The 17229-nt window shown below is 47.1% G+C and overlaps 1 long non-coding RNA gene across 1 annotated transcript in view; it reads right to left on the minus strand.

The window, feature by feature from the left end:
* Positions 1-260: 260 nt before the first annotated feature.
* The window catches only part of LOC311511348, a 31190-nt gene continuing 14221 nt past the window's right edge, over positions 261-17229 (minus strand). The window contains exons 2-3 of the long non-coding RNA XR_014709265.1: positions 2819-2981; positions 261-1104 (exon numbers count right to left, since the gene is read on the minus strand). This is a non-coding gene — a long non-coding RNA (uncharacterized lncRNA). The remainder of the gene's footprint in view (positions 1105-2818; positions 2982-17229) is intronic.

Here is a 17229-nt window from a genome sequence, read left to right on the forward strand (position 1 = left end):
AAAATCAGGTTTTCTGGAAACAAAACTGTCAGTCGTCAAGATAAAAAAGCCTCAGAATTGTCTGTAAAAAACAAAAGACATGGTCCCATTTTGAACCCTTCAGAATGAAAACAACGCTGAAATATCAAATTAGTTCGTGAAATTATTCTTTCATTTTTTTCAACCAGCTGTAATCTATGTGTATATATAAATAAAAGTGTCCCACAGAACTGTGCCAATATGAATTATTTTAGATCCAGTGTTAAATATGCCACAACTGACACCCAGCAATTCAAGGAGATCTGACATTTCTCATGATTAGAAGTTAGACTCATTGAAAATTGCACCCAAATGCCAACCCTAGTATAGGTTGTTTTCTATTGCAGTGTGAAGCATGGGCTCATACTAGATGAGATCAGCTCTTTGGTGTGATTCTGCTGATGCCAATAGAATTACACCAGGGTTTCATTTGGCCCATTGTATATAGGATAAAAATTTGTCAGATATTTCATTTGTCCCACTCCTAATATTGTACTTGGCACATCCCTTTCACAAGCAGCATCTGAGTGTTTCCTTAGCTGTTCAGCTGAATGTATTTAACACTGGACAGCAGCTTGTACACAGTGCAACGATTTAATTCCCTTTAAAATAAGGTGTTTCTGCCTCTGTGACTTTCACAGATTCCTTCAGTTCTCTGCCTTATTTTTTCAGTGTGTTTCAATCAATATGGTGCCCACAAGGATAATGGCCAGGAGAACCACAATGAGAGGAACGAGGGCGGTCCCCTTTCTGTCCCTTGGCATTGTGGGAATAAACTTGTAGGCCTGGAGAAAACATCCAACACATTGTTTCCACATCCCATTGCCAACATCCCCATGTAGGACCCTCTTCACCAATAGCCTGCTCCAAAACCCAAGGGACAATCAGGTCCTGGGAGGACATTTACAAAACCATGGACACAAGTCTGTGATGGTCAAGTCAATACAATAGAGGCTGTTTGGATTTGTGAATTCCCATTATCCAGTTCAGCACATCATAGCGAAGATTCAGCTTTATGTAGGAATTAAATGACATTTCAGTGGTGTGCAGGACTTGTGCTGACCCTCTGCACAGCGGGAACTTCACCTGCAAAGAAAGATGGTCCTAGGGGATAAGGATGCAGGGCAGTAAATGTTCATGTGATGCATTTGTTAAAAAGTACAACATTGCTTATCGGGAGTATGTTCCAATACCAGGACCACTTGTGCCTATAATGTTATACTACCGTAATACTTTGATCAAACTGATTTCTTTTTTCTTAATGGAAGGCTACGAGAATCACATTATTCCTAGATTGTATCCTGACATCTCAAATGTAAAATATATCAAGAGATTAAAAGCAAGTGACAGTCCACCAAACAGAAACAATACATACTGGTGGCTCTGCATAGGCTCAGTCAGCTGGGGAAGTGGTCCATAGACAGGATGAGCCAGTCACCTTGTGATCAATGCAGGATTGTCCAAAGAGGGGGTTTTCTGTATCTCACAAAGGTGTGTGTTAGTTTTTTGTGGCTATCCCAAAAGCCTCATTTTTCTCATCTACCCCCATTTGCAGGAAGAGCTCTTAACCCAACAGAAAATCCTGTTGACCTGAGAAATAGCTGGTCCTTCCTGACGGCTCTCTGTTGGAATCTAAACACACCATTTGATGTGTTTTGCTTAGATAGTGACATACATCAAGTTTCGGGAAGCAAAAGAGGTTGTTGGGTTTTTTGTGGTTGATGTGAACCTCAGCTGAGTAAACTGTGAAGGGGTTTTCCCCCAAGTACCAAGCCAACAGGAAGGAGAGCCAGGGCAAAATTTTCAAACATGGTCGCTGAATCTGAGTGTCCAGCAGGAGACAGGTTTTCAAGGGTGCTGAGCACCCCTGGCTCCAGTTGAAGTCTGAGTTGTGGGTGCTCAGCAGCTGCAAATCTGGGCCAGAAGTGACTCCAGATGAGCACTCACAGCCAAAAATCAGTGGCTCCTTTTGTGACTGTTGGTCCTAATTTTGATGGAGTCTAAGCTTGCCCCTAGGGTAGTCAGCAGCAAAACTCCTATAGGCAAGAGCACAGGGTCAGACCCCCAGGCTTACAGAAAAAATCTTGCCATGTACAAAACAGGAACTGGATAAGGCTGCTCATAAAGAACCCAGTCCTGAGGTGCTGAGTGCCTCCCCTCCTGTGGCTGTCCAGAAGGCTAGCCTGCCAGGGGTGTGTATAAACAGGGAGAAGAGGATCAGGCTTCTGTGGGTACATCTACACAACAAGCGGTAGTGAGCCTCAGAGGCCAGCTTGACAGACTCGGGCTCACAGGGCTTGCACTATGGGGCTAAAAACAGCTGTGTAGCTATTGCGGCTCTGGCTGGAGGTCAGGCTCTGAAGCCTGGCGGGGAGTGGTGGGGGGACGATTGTGGGAGGGCTTCCGAACCAAGCTTCCCCACCCCGCAGATACACTCAGCTTTCAGGAGATCCCACAGCCCTGGATGGGGAGCCGTGACAGGAGGAGGGAGCGTTTCCCCATCAGGGGATGTGGGACGTCCTGGCTTACCAACAGTTGGGGCCATTCTGAATGAGCTGGGGCAGCCAGAGCCACAAATCCTAGCGGGCTGCTCCCCGACAAAGCTATCAGACAGGGAGGATGGAAGAAGCCCCATTCGCAGGCGGCATTAGAAAGGCCGCCATTTTCCTTGGGAGCTTCTACCAACCCCATCGTTCAGCACTTCAGGCTAGCATTCATCCTTATGGACTGCAAACAGGACAGGGGGAGGGGCCCTTGGGGATTCCACAGGTGAGCCATCCGGGAGAAGAAGAGAAGTTACCCATCGCCACTCTGAGCACGGCCTGAAGGGAAGGATCTCCTCTAGTGCAGGATTTCCCCATGAAGCCCTACTCCTTCAAGGTGTGATCATAGTAATGTACTCAGCGTATTGCAGCAGTGCCTTGGAGCGTTGGTCAGGTGCTAGGATCCCGTTGTGCTAGGCGCTGTACAAACACAGAACAAAAAGATTGTCCATGTAATATAATAACTAACATCCAATCTCTCTGAGGCTGGAGGAGACATCAGGATCGCTGGTGGATTCCCTTTCCCATTCTGTGGCCAGAGTCCTAATCCTGAGGTGTCCAGGTTTTAGGCAGTAGTCAGGATCTTGCAGCCTTATCTAAGCAGTCGCTGTCAAGGAAGACACCACAATGAGGCAGGGGCTTTACAAAGGGGTTTTATCTTTGTAGCCACCACCTGCCCCTTTCCAGTACACCAATCTACATGTACTGGAAACTGCCCTTTTCAACTGCACCAAAGCAGAATAAGGCCAGTGTGTGTATGTAGCAGTGCAAGAAAAACCAGGAGGAAGAAAGAGAGTATAAAAAAAACAAGGAAATGCCAAAAGGATTAAAAATGTGCAAAGCAAACTGAGTACAGCCAGGAGTAATCTGGTCACAAATCTTGTGAGAGGCAGACTCTTAGCTTTTAAAATCACAAGGAAGCTATAAACCGGTGTAACCCTTCTGCCAGGTGCTGTCAGCAGCAACAAAGGGCCAGGTTCTAACATCTAGCTGTTCTTCTTAAATATAACTGTAAGCAGTGTCAGGATGAGCTCCACCCTGACATCTGGTGGTGCGGTGTGGCAAGTTGTGGAAAAGAACTTCAGGGGCTGATCTCATTTGCATAGGCACACCCACCACGCCTAGAATGAGACCATAGCTGCCCAAATGGTCACTTTGGCTGCTGTGGGATCCCCAGTGTCTCTGTTATTGGGGCAGGAAGAATAAATTGTTATTCCCCTGACTATGGGAACTGTGCTTGGAACCGTACTGGGCCTTTTGTTATGATGGAGGGACTCGCCATCAACTAAGTAGCACTCGCTAGGCAAGGGACATGGGTTCCAAAACTCTGTGAATTGAGAGAGAGTGGGAACAGGTATTTATACTTGGTGGTATGGGCCCCCTGGGGAGGGCTTTATATGCTAATAGCACTTCCTCCTCTCTCCACTGTGGAATGTCAGAACTAATGTTGACTCCATGAGGAGTCTGGTTACAGGCTGCTGAGCTGAATTCGCTTTGGGCTAATGGTGCACCAGCCCTGAGGCTCCCCTACCACAAGCTGAAATCACAAAAGAGCTAAAAACTGACTAAGAGCTGAAATCCCTGAGCGTTGTGTTAGGTAGTGGGGGAGCCTGAAGATCTATGGTGGAGCAGTTTGCGGGACGGCTGGAGCGGCTTGTGGACGGGCTGGAGGAGCAGTTCATGGGACGGCAGGAGCTGCTTGTGGGATGCTGAGCGGAGCAGTTTCGTTGAACGGTGGGAGCTGCTTGTGGGACGCGGAGCAGTTTGTGGACTGGCTGGTGGGGCGGAACGGAGCGAAGTCCTATGGAGCTGTGGGGCAGCCAGTTTCAGATCATGTCAGGTGCCCCTTACCTCTTCTCCCCCCATCTCCACCCAGGTTGGGAGGTAAAACTCTGCAGATCAACTTTCGAACTCTGGGGCTGCCCTGACCAGGGACAGAGACTTCAGGGACTTTGGGTGATTTGGGGTTGCTGGACTCAAGAACCCAAGGGAAAGGACATGCCCCAATTTGCTTCGGGTGGGTTTTTGCTCATGGGTTGTGTTATGAATCCTGTTGGTGGTGTTTCCCCAACATAATGCCGCATTGTCTATCTCTGTTATTAAAAGACTTTTTGCTACACTCAGACTCCGTGCTTGCGAGAGGGGAACTATTGCCTCTTGGAGGCGCCCAGCGGGGGTGGTATATATTTGTCCCAGGTCACTGGGTGGGGGCTCGAGCCGGTTTTGCATTGTGTTATTGGAATGGAAACCCTAGATACTGAACCCGGCCCTTGTTGCTGCCAACTCTGATGGGCAGAAGGGTTACATAACAAACATACCAGCTTGAGCCACTACACAGAAAACTAAATACCTCCCCTGGGCACCCTTAGCAGGCAATATTTATCCTTTCACAAGCCCTGTGTGTATAATATCAAGGAAACTTTTTAAAGAAGAAAAGCAATGCATTATAAATTTGGGAGAACACAACAATACATCAACAAATGTCTATGCGACTAGTAAGTAAAATATCCACCCTGATAGTGTCCTTTGCCTCAGTTTCCTCACCTGCTGGTGTGAACATCCAGTGGACAATGTCCCTTTGACACATTAATTTCCTCCCCCCTTCCTCTCTGGTGGTGCAACCCACTCATGGTTTGTTGTCAGTGGTTAGTGTCATCCCAGAGCTCGGGAGTGAACTCAGGCACGTCCATCTCCAGCCCCTAGGGGGGAAGTGCTGCTTGGCTTTAAATCCGGAATATCCCTTTCATCTGGTCTTTATCGTGGTAGACATGTCACTTTCTCGGGAAGAGACTCAGACAATCTACAACTCAGATTTTTCAAGCGCTTAAGAAGGTATCTCAAATTTCATTAAGATACAGGAATAACTGTATTTTTTATTTAACAACTATATACTTTTCCCCTTTTTTTAGACTCTAAATGCTTTGGGGCAGGGACCACATATTCATGTCTTTGTACAGCACTTGTTGCAATGAGGCCCGGTTCTTATTGGGGCTGCTGGATATTTATGAAATATAAATATTATACAATAGTAACACACCCAAATTTAGAGGGGGGATCTTTTTTGTAAAAAATCACCTAATAAACCTCAGTACAAAATGTAAAAGATCGCGTTTCCTTTATACCTTCTTTCCATTCTATACTAATGAAAGGGAAAGTTTGTTGAAGGTTCATCAGATCAAACCCAGGATAATAACCTGTCAGTTGGCTGATCTGTTCTTGGCAAGAACGTTTGCTGAAATACGGAAGGGGAAACACCCCTTGGCCCATTCCACTCTTATATAAAGAGACTCTATATAAAGCCCAGCTCCTCAGGGAGAAGGCAGCATCTCTGGGTTTGCATTTAACGTGCAGCACAAATGGACTCCAAAGATAGCACCAAGCCCACCATGCCTGCAGAGCCACCTATGAGTGATGATGACACATCTTTGCGTTACATTGGATTGCGATTTGTGTGCTGAGGGTGTGCCTGCGTGCCCATCCTTGACCATGCTGGAGAGGAGGGCTGAGTGAGTGCTGTCCACAACACAGCTGAGCAACCACTCTCGTACTTGTGAGTCTTGTATCCCACACACTATCTGGTCTCTTGTCAAAGAAGCTTTCATACTTCCAAAATTGCAGCTGGCTGCTAGACCTTTTAAATCAGTTCTGTCGTCATAGAGTTATTCCGCTCCCTGCCATGCAGCTCTGAATGTTCTCTCCTGCTGTCTAGGACTGGATTACCCCTGGCATCACGTGTTATACTTTATTGTGTCTGGATCTTCTGCCACGTAAGAACTCACTCTGACACGGGGTTAGTTAACAACCTCCAGTGTTATAGCCGCTGCTTACAACATGGCTTCTTCAGCCTTGTGGCTTCTCAGACAGCTCCCTGGGAGGTGCCACTTCCAAACAGGTCCCCGCAGGAAACATAAAGTGTCTGTTGCCATTGTTATACTGGGCTCCACTGATTGTCCAAAGAACCAAACTCAGAAAAGGAAAATCAAAATTTCCATCTGGGGCTTCCCACCTGGAATCACCCTTCTTCAGGGACCACTGCAGGAGACACTCAGGACCCCCACAGTTGAGTTACTTGCTGGCTTTTATAATCCCCTACTCCCTTTCTAGCTGGTTCTGATAATTGACCAGGGCTGGCTGGCCTCAGACCTCTGGCCCTTAAAGAGGCAAGCCACCCTCTTACACTCATACGCACTGTTATGCTCTTGTTCCCAAATGCCGACTCTGTGTCCACGTTCCAATCCAGCTTTGTTGGAAGAGAAAAGCCCAAAGTTCAGTTATGCCTATTGCTGTTTTACTGTGGATCTTCTGTGCAATTCACCCCTCTCAGGCTTTGCCCAGCTGGTAAATGCCAGCCAGCAGCCTTTGGCGCAGGCCGTATCACCAGAGGGCACCATCATGGCCAGCAGGTAATACTTGGCTGGCCTTTTATCGTCCATCTGTTTGTTTACAGAGCCCCTACCCAGGCAAATGGCCTGAGAGGCAGCAGAGTCCAATGAAAACATTTCACCGTGTGCGATGTGTCTCCTGCAGATCATCCAAATCACCAGCAGTGGAAGCAACGGGGAAGTGACTGAGCAGATGATGATGATGAGCAGCCAGGAGAACATGGCTGCCTTTCACGTCGATGGCAACACAACCTCAGCGACTGTCGTGCATGACTATAAACCCATGAGTCCCACAGATGTTCCAGGCTGACGTGAAAGAGTAAATGGGATCTCAGAGCGCTGGGTGTGAAAATTATTCCAACAAGACTGGTGTGTGAACCCTTAGAAATGCCTGGCACATGAGGCAGGTCAGGACAGAAACCAGAACAAGAGCTTACATGATGTGCTGCTTTCTCCACAGTGGCTAGATCACATATAATAGGTCATAAGTCCACAACTGCCTCTAAGCTAATAAAGACGGTTCTTTTGCTCAGCTAGTAACCTCAACTAAGCAGAGGCTTATGGCTTTAGATCCAGAGGTGTTAAGTTCAGTCCCCACTTAGACCAAGAATAATCACCGCTGTCATTCTAAAATCAATCCTGCAGTTAGCTCTGGGGTGTAGAGCTTAAGATGCCTGTGTAAATGAGGCAGCCATGCAGCAGGTCCAGACTCCAGAGGAAACACATGTACATGAACCAGTCTGATGTATTCCTTTCCGTAGAGCGTATGTGCACCGCTGTCCACACAGCAGGACTCCCCACAGGTGAGGAGATTTGACACTGCAAGAATCACACGGGCACATCTGCTAGTGACAGTCACAAACCCCTGGGACTGCCAAGAAGAGGGTCACTGGTGATAACAGTTTTACTGTGACACAGGCTTCTCTGTCCATTAGCAGCTGGGCCAAGACTGTGCAGACATCACAGCAAGGAGCCTATTCAGCAGATATCAGGCTTCTTTTCCTCATTGCCTAGTGGAGGGGGTGTCAAATAAATTCTGCAGTGAGGGCCCACTTACCCTTCCAGTTAGAGTCTGGGGAGCCCTGCAAAGGTGAGACCACCATTGATAACAGGCAAATTTTCATTTTCACTAACTGCACAACATGCCCCTTTTGTTAGTGAAATTAAATACTGCATTTAAAGCCAATAGACAGCCTCCCTTACTCTGTCCATTAACTGAGCTCTGTGTTTCTCCACTATGGCCAGTCCCCACCCTCTCCAGCTTCTTGTGACTATGGCTGGTCCCCATGCCGCTCCAGCTTCTTGTGATTTTCCTTCCCTCAGTCCCTTACCCCTTGGGCACTTTCTGTCCTCCGCCCCACTCCCACCCCGTGGGAATTCGCAAAGCTCAGCCCCCCTTTGCACATGCCTCCTTCCCCAAGCCCCTTTCTCTCTTAACCAGCTTCCTTTGGCGTCCTCTTCCATTTCCCCTCCGGGCAGTAGCTCCCCCCACCTTTGGGTGCTGGCGCACAGGGCTTAGTGGTGGCCGGCGGGAGTGAGGGAGGAGACTCTTCCCTGCAGCTGGGCTGCTGAGAGCAACATGAAGCAGTGGTGGAGGCAGATCAGCAGCTGCTCTCCTCAGTCTGGTGCTGTGGGGCCTGGCAGCCACGGGAACAAGGAGGGTGATGGGTAGGGAAGGAACCTCCTCTTTGAGCTCAGGCTGTGGGGCCGCTGGTGGCAACCGCTCAGGAGGGGAGAGGGCTCAGTTGCCTGTGGCCAGTTAGACACAAGCTCTCCTCAGCCATGCCCCCTCAGGGCTATGGGCCACATGCCCTGGAAGAATGAGCTCTGGGTCCTGGGAGCTGGAGCTGGCCCATGGGCCATACATTTGGTGCCCTTGGACTAGCCTTTGGTGGATGGGCTGGCTGCCTCCTGAGCACCACCTCATGGCCTGAGATTGCTCTGCAGGCACCCTGCCTCAGTTTCCTTCTTTTTCAGCTCAGGGTCCCTTAAATTAAACTACTAAACAACGCTTCTTTGGCTAAGCCAACCCCCTCCTTGGGCTGGAGGTAACAAAGTAACAAAAGTATCCCCATATAAAGTTCTCCAATTTGCATGAAGTACTTCCAGTCTTTCCCTCTGGGGTCTCCCAGGCCTTCCCTGCCTGGGGCCTTTCCCCTGAAACTCAGGGCCCCCTGATGGAGTCTAGACACTCCCAGCAGTCTCCATGGTTATGTGTCTCCCTGTGCATCCCCCTCTCTGCAGCTTCCAGCTGCTCTTTATGGGGGAATCAGCTCCTCTGTACCAAGCTGCTTCAACTAATTAAGGTATAGCAGGCAGGCTAACTGGAGAGGGCTGGCCACATGCAGGCCCCCAACCCTTACAGGGGCAGGCCACCCTGTTACGTCTTTCACATTAAAGCTCCCAAAGCCTCTACTGTGGTGCTGTAATAGCTGATTGCCAGCTACGCTGCTGATCTGCACACTCCTCCCGCTCTCTGGACTGGAACACCTGAACCCATTTCACACACACTGATGTACAATGGGCTGTGGGTTCAGGCACTGAATGCCTGAGTGTCCTGTCACTTGTGCAGCCAGCCTCTCTCCCCATTGCCTTCCAGGGTCTCATTGGCCTCCGGGTACAGGACAGAAGGGAGTGTTCAGCCTGGCTGAAATTACCCAGAAAATCGAGAACTTTGACACACAGGTAAGTGGAGCAGAAGGGGGAGCCAGCTTGGCCAGGGAAGGTTTAGAGAGATTGACTAGCCTGACACAGAACACCCTCTGCGGTGTCAGAGAGAGGTGATTCTCTGAAAGGGATTTTCACTGACAAAAATGGAAGAACTGACACAGTTCCCAGCGTGTTTCTGGGAGCAGGCAGCTCCAATCAGAGCTGGAATATTTCTCTTTTTTCCTCCCTTAAATTTAATTTCAGTTTTATACGAATGCAAACAGTTTTGCCTTGTTTCCCAGCAGGGCCCTGGAGAAGACAGCTTGTCCTACACCTTCAGTGAGGGTCAACTGGCCAACCGCACAGCGCTGGGAACGACTCTGAACATTCTCTGCAGCGACATCCCCATCTACTGGGCTGGGGTAGGAGCCCTCTGTTTCAAACATTACGTCAGCGATGACATGAGTTACTGAGGGGTGTGTAGTAAGGGACAACATGACACATCCACAGCTCAGGAAAGGATGGAGTCACAGGGCTCATTCCTGTCCTGTATTCTCTGAGAAAGATTCAGCATGATGCTGTGAGTTGAAGCAAAAGAGGCCAGTGCCTCTGGGGAGGAGAATCTACAGGGCCCTGCTGCCATTTTCTCTCACTTTATTGTTTTCTTCCTACATCCTCATGGTGACCCTCCTACCAGCTAGAGTTCTGTACGCTGAACCCTTTGGAAGGAAGATAACAATCACTTGCATTTCCCTACAGTTTTTGCAGTCCAAGAGCACCTCCTCATGGCCTGGCATTGCAGACTCCAAGCCTCAGTTCCCCCTCATCTCCGATGGGTCTTTTGGCCTTCAACACAGTGTAGGTGCTGAGGTGACCCTAGGCCATAAAAGTCCATCCCTTACCAAGTAATCAGAGTCCAGAGGAAAGCACCAACCCCCATCTTCTACCACAGATGTGCTCAGAGTGGGCCTTCCTCACTGGGCAATTGCCACAACTTTTGCCATCTTAGTCTTTTGGAAGTTCATAGTTGCACCCCCAATTTACATGTTGGTAGGATAACTCAATAGAACCCTTATTTCATGAAGTAATTGGTGTTGAGGAGTTTATAAAAATCTACAAGTTCATAAAATTGAACAGTAGGTATGGTGCACAAGTTGCAGAGTGGTACAGTGCATTGCTTTCTTCTGGTTCTTTAAACCACTCCAAAACAATTTCCAGTGCTATAACAGTGTTGGATTGTGAAGTGACGCCGACTTATTCTTCATTGACGTTACTTTGTGACTTTTTTTTTCTTTTTTGTATATTTTTTCATTGGGATAAATGGTTCCTATAACTGATCATTCACAAGACTGATGTTCATAAAATGGAGGTTCTATTGTATGACTCATCCACAATGGGTTGAATTTCCCACCCTTCGTGTCAGTACCTCTTCTTTAAAACCAAATACATGAAAGCCATGTGTTAGGCTTCCTCATCTGAAACGTTGTTTAGTTGTGAGATGATATGGATTTTCAAGATGATTTGACCAAAACGAGCAAAGTCAGCTACTGAAACCCCTCATGGAGTTAACATGGAGGAACTGGGGAAAGCAAACACATGGCAAAATGAATATAAATGCCTTTTTTCGATTTTCCAGAGCTCACAGAAACAGCAGCGTAGATGGAGCATCTATGTGCACTTCTGGGGAATCACCATTTACATCGGTTTTGGCCGCTCGAGCGTTCTGCCCTTCCTGAAGTACTAGAATGCACTTATAACAAAGCTGTCTGTATATTAGTCCTGGATCTGAAGGCTCTCAACCCTTTTATCTTAGCTATACATGCTATAACCTTTGTGATACATGCAGTCATTGAATAAAGAACTTTTCAATGTGCTGTCAACCCTCTCCTGCAGAGTAACTCCCTAAGCTGGTAGGAGTAGGAAGCTTTTGTTCTCTTTGTGGACAGCCAGTAGAGGGAGACACAATCAAACACGTAGTATTTTACATGTGTGTCGTGTCCATTCTGGGCACCCCAGTGCTGCCCTGCATGGATCAGTCACATAGCCACAGAGCAGCTCTGTTAATTTAACAGCTGGGAATAGCACATAGCATGGGGGGGAGGTACATTTAGTTCCTTTTGATTTTATTATAGGAACATAGGAATTGCCAGATGGGATGAGACCCAAGGTCCCTCTAGCTCAGTATCCTGTTTCTGACTGTGGCAAGTACCAGATGCTTCAAAAGATGGCACACAGTAGCAGACATGGGGTAATCGGTCTCCACAATGGGTCTCATCCTGATCTCTAATAGTGAGGGATTGGCTTAAACCTGACTCACAAGGGTTAACAGCCCCTCCAGAATTCTGGTGTCATTAATGATGATTTCTGGTCTTTTTGACTGGAGCACAGCCCCCAGATGCTCCAGAGGAAGAACCTCTCCTGGATAGAATCATAGAATCATAGAATATCAGGGTTGGAAGGGACCCCAGAAGGTCATCTAGTCCAACCCCCTGCTCAAAGCAGGACCAATTCCCAGTTAAATCATCCCAGCCAGGGCTTTGTCAAGCCTGACCTTAAAAACCTCTAAGGAAGGAGATTCTACCACCTCCCTAGGTAACGCATTCCAGTGTTTCACCACCCTCTTAGTGAAAAAGTTTTTCCTAATATCCAATCTAAACCTCCCCCACTGCAACTTGAGACCATTACTCCTCGTTCTGTCATCTGCTACCATTGAGAACAGTCTAGAGCCATCCTCTTTGGAACCCCCTTTCAGGTAGTTGAAAGCAGCTATCAAATCCCCCCTCATTCTTCTCTTCTGCAGGCTAAACAATCCCAGCTCCCTCAGCCTCTCCTCATAACTCATGTGTTCCAGTCCCCTAATCATTTTTGTTGCCCTTCGCTGGACTCTCTCCAATTTATCCACATCCTTCTTGAAGTGTGGGGCCCAAAACTGGACACAGTACTCCAGATGAGGCCTCACCAATGTCGAATAGAGGGGGACGATCACGTCCCTCGATCTGCTCGCTATGCCCCTACTTATACATCCCAAAATGCCATTGGCCTTCTTGGCAACAAGGGCACACTGCTGACTCATATCCAGCTTCTCGTCCACTGTCACCCCTAGGTCCTTTTCTGCAGAACTGCTGCCTAGCCATTCGGTCCCTAGTCTGTAGCTGTGCATTGGGTTCTTCCGTCCTAAGTGCAGGACCCTGCACTTATCCTTATTGAACCTCATCAGATTCCTTTTGGCCCAATCTTCCAATTGGTCTAGGTCCTTCTGTAGCCTATCCCTCCCCTCCAGCGTATCTACTACTCCTCCCAGTTTAGTATCATCCGCAAATTTGCTGAGAGTGCAATCCACACCATCCTCCAGATCATTTATGAAGATATTGAATAAAACCGGCCCCAGGACCGACCCTTGGGGCACTCCACTTGATACCGGCTGCCAACTAGACATGGAGCCATTGATCACTACCTGTTGAGCCCGACAATTTAGCCAGCTTTCTACCCACTTTATAGTGCATTCATCCAGCCCATACTTCCTTAACTTGCTGACAAGAATACTATGGGAGACCGTGTCAAAAGCTTTGCTAAAGTCAAGAAACAATACATCCACTGCTTTCCCTTCATCCACAGAACCAGTAATCTCATCATAAAAGGCGATTAGATTAGTCAGGATAGGGTAGGCCTGAGACTGAGGGAAGGGTCAGGAAGCTTCTTGGGAGTTGCCTCAGAAGGGAAAGTTTGTGCTGGCTTTGGGCACAGACAGGAAGCTAGAGGAGGGTTTGGGTGCAGTAGGAGGAAATGTTTTCCCAGCAGATCCAAACTCATAATTAAAAACTTCATTCTCAAATGCATAATAAAAGTGCTTCCCCCTTCGTGGCCTTTCCCAGGCCAGCATCTGTAGGTGGATCCAGGCGCCTCTCATCTCTGCTGTTCATGATGGCGACGTGGGGAAATCCAGGAGCCATTTTGTGTATCTGATGCTCGCTGCTTGCAGTGCAGTTCCGCTATGTGCTTTTGTTCCCAAGAGTTTTCGGCAAGTACTAACTAATTCAGATAAGGTGATAATCCAGTTAATGTGTGTAGGTACTGAATTACTTGCTTCCTGTAATATACTACACAGATAAGGAAATCCATAAAATGTGGATAAGCAAATGTTTTTACTTGGGGGGTGTTATATCGATTTTGATGGACTATATGGCCCCTAAAAATCAAAGGTGTTAACATAGCCCACTCACTGTCCAACAGTAACAGGGTTAAACAAGGGCTCCAGCTACAGAGATCTCAGCCTTCTTGGTGCAAGGACAAACACACTAGGAAATGAATGCCAAAGCTTAGAAATGTATTGACTGAGACACACAAAGGGAAAAGACTCAACACAAGGCAAAAAGCATTAAAACTGAAATTGAGCAATTATGCCAAACACACAAACCTTATCCAAATTTCTTTTTGAGACAGGGAATATTTGTTTAAGCCCCTTATTCTGTTAAGCAGGCCTTTTTGATGGGGAAGAAAGGGTTTGTTTAGTCGTTTGATTCTGAGTGGGGAATGACTCAGTACATATAAAAGGGAGAGAGGCGATCGGACAGTAAACGATGGGGTAATATGGCTTTTGTTGATCTTCTCAGGATCCGGGGCAGCTGGTCAGTCATGGACTGATGCTTGGGCCAGGAGGCTGGCCATGATAGCTGTTGCTCTGGACACTGGTTCAGCTCCCCAGTCAGGGACATCGTCTGGATCAGGGTGGCCAACCTGAGCCTGAGAAGGAGCCAGAATTTACCAATATGCATTGCCAAAGAGTAATGGCAATGCATATCACAGTAACACGTCAGCAGCCCCCCATCAGGTCCCGCCCCCGCTTCCAGCGCCTCCCACCCACCGGCAGCCCCACCAGTCGGTACCTCCCCATCAGCTGTTTAGTGGCGTGCTGGAGGCTCTGGGTGGGAGGGGGAGGAGCGAGGGCACGGCAGGCTCAGGGGAGGGGGCAGAAAGGGGTGGAATGGGGGCCGGGCCTGTGGCAGAGCCAGGGGTTGAGCAGTGAGCGCCCCCCGGCACACTGGAAAGTTGGCCGCTGTAGCTCCAGCCCCGGAGTCGGTGCCTAGACAAGGAGCCGCCTCTTAACTTCTGAAGAGCCGCGTGTGGCTTCGGAGCCCCAGGTTGGCCACCCCTGGTCTGGATGGTCTAGGCAGGTCCCTCTCCTTCACTGGTCCTTCTCAGGTGAAGAGACTGGATGGGCGGTCTCATCTTGCCGTGCCGGGGCCTTGATTTCAGGACCAGGTGAAAAGCCAAGAGAGACAGGAGAGGAGGAAGATTGTGAGGGGACAGAAGGGGACACACAAGGGAGGCACAGACAGAGCAGGATCTCACAAATGAGAAGCACTGCCCTGGCTAAAAGACAGGTGGAGGTGCAACTGCAAAAAACAATTACAAAGTCCAAATGGGCAGGATGATGGTGGGATGAAGTGAGCCGTTACCAGGGAAATCGTGGTTCTAGTGACTCTGAATATTCTTATGAAGTAAACCTGATCCTGATGCTCGTGATCTAAACAGGAGGCTCTATGCTTTGTTCTGCCAGAAACACAGTGTGTCAGAGCCGTGCCAATCAGCTGTGTTTTATACCAAGAGTAAGACAGTGTTAAAGTTTCTCTATGGTCTTTCCCCAAATCTTGTAGCGTGAATTTGTCACTTTGCCTCCCAGTAGTGCCTTGAGAGTGGATAGGTTTAGTGACATCTTCCCACTTTCATGAGCAAACATAGAATTGAACAGTTTGAACAAAAGTGAAAAAAAACTAACGTAAGCTTCACTTACAAAAGGACAATATTATGAGAAAAGAAGCATTATGAATGACAATGTGGCTACTTAATGTTGAATCATTAGACTGGTTCTTTAACTGTCCTCTTGTGTTGGTCTGAGACAGTTCAGTAGTATGTTTCCAGGTATTAATTATTGGTTTGATCAAATTTGATATATATATATATTAGGGCTGATGATTAATTGCAGTTACCTCATGTGATTAACTCAAAAAAATTAATCGTGATTCAAAAAATTAATCACGATTAATCGCAGTTTTAGTCGGACTGTTAAACAATAGAATACCAATTGAAATTTATTTAATATTTTTGGATGTTTTTCTACATTTTCAAATATATTGATTTCAACTACTATACAGAGTACAAAGTGCACAGTGCTCACTTTATCTTATTATTTTTATTACAAGTATTTGCACTGTAAAAAGATAAAGAAATTGTATTTTTCAATTCACCTCATACAAGTACTGTAGTGCAATCTCTTTATCATGAAAGTACAACTTACAAATGTAGGATTTTTTTTGTTACATAACTGCACTGAAAAAACCAGAACAATGTAAAACTTTAGAGCCTACAAGTCTACTCAGTCCTACTTCTTGTTCAGCCAATCGCTATGACAAACAAGTTTGTTTAGATTTACGGGACATAATGCTGCCCACTTCTTATTTACAATGTCACCTGAAAGTGGGAACAGGCGTTTGCATGGCACTTTTGTAGTATTGCACAGTATTTACGTGCCAGATATGCTAAACATTCATATGCTTCGGCCACCTTCCAAAAGACATGCTTCCATGCCGATGATGTTCTTATTCCAAATAGCTTAAGCCACTTTAAAAATGGGAGAAGATAATTTGGAATAAAGCAACCTTATTCTGGAATAAGAGCATCCACAAAGAGTTAATCTGTTGACATTTACACTCTACATTTATACCTACCTTAATCCAAATTAACGTTGCTGTGTAGACAAGCCCTATATAGAAACAATTTGAAGAGCCAGGTAGCCATGAAGAGGAACATCCACAAGACCCAGTTCTACTCCCATTGAGGTCAGTGGCAGAATTACTACTCACTTCAATAGGAGGAGGCCCTTTTTTTAGCACATGCTTGTGTCAGCAATTGACCGGTCGTTTTGACTCATTCGTAACCAGAGGACCTGCTACTGAGCACTGTTAATTAACAAAGCACTTTGCAAGTGTAGACACAGCATATTCCTTGCTCTGAAGAGTTTACAATCTCCAAACACAAATACACATGAAACAGCACTGGACAGTACAGGGATAGGAGGGCGTGGGGTGTTACTGGGGAAGTAAAAGAGGGATTTACTGAAGAGGTGCGGGGAAGGCAGGATTTGAAGGAGGTGAGGCATGGCACCTGGTAGATGAGGACTGGGGAAGTGATGCAGATGTAGGAGGGTAGCATAATGGAAGGGATGAAGCAGAGCACAGGGGTGAAAGGAAAGCAGAGTGATTCGCACATCACAACCACAATCTCCCACAATAGCCACATTCCTCTAGAAAAATTATGCTAGTGACCAGTAGGACAGATTTCACAGGCGCACAGATTCCAAGGCCAGAAGGGATCATTGTGATCATCAAGTCTGACCTCCTGTATGACACAGGCCAGGGAACTGCCGCAAAACAATTCCTAGAGCAGAGCTTTTAGAAAAACATCCAACCTTGATTTAAAAATTATCAGTGATGGAAACTCCACCACGACCCTTGGTAAATTGTTCCAATGGTTAATTAACCTCATTGTTAAAAATGTGTGCCCTATTTCCAGTCTGAATTTGTCTAGCTTCAGCTTCCAGTCATTGGACTGTGTTACACCTTCCTCTGCTAAATTGAGAA

This window comes from Lepidochelys olivacea (assembly GCF_965140295.1).
Source record: "Lepidochelys olivacea isolate rLepOli2 genome assembly, chromosome: 22".
NCBI lineage: Eukaryota > Metazoa > Chordata > Testudines > Cheloniidae > Lepidochelys > Lepidochelys olivacea.